Here is a 289-nt window from a genome sequence, read left to right on the forward strand (position 1 = left end):
TGTAAAATCCTGAATGTCTGGAGCTTCACCCAGACGTGTGCCTTGTTCTGGCATAAACTTTGTATGCTGCTTTATGACAATCCCCAGACCTGCTGATAATTTGTTCTCTGTTGTGGAGCGGAGCTGATTATAACGAGAGCCATTGTGTGGTGTATGTATAGGGAGTAGGGAGGGTCGACCCCGGCTCTCTCGCACTGGCACCGCTCTCACTGAGGACCAATCCCAAGTGGCTCACTACTCTTGCTATAAGTGCACTACATTAGCAGTGAAATAATGGCTTCTGCACCTC

Source organism: Tachysurus vachellii, chromosome 18 (assembly GCF_030014155.1).
Source record: "Tachysurus vachellii isolate PV-2020 chromosome 18, HZAU_Pvac_v1, whole genome shotgun sequence".
NCBI classification, from domain to species: domain Eukaryota; kingdom Metazoa; phylum Chordata; class Actinopteri; order Siluriformes; family Bagridae; genus Tachysurus; species Tachysurus vachellii.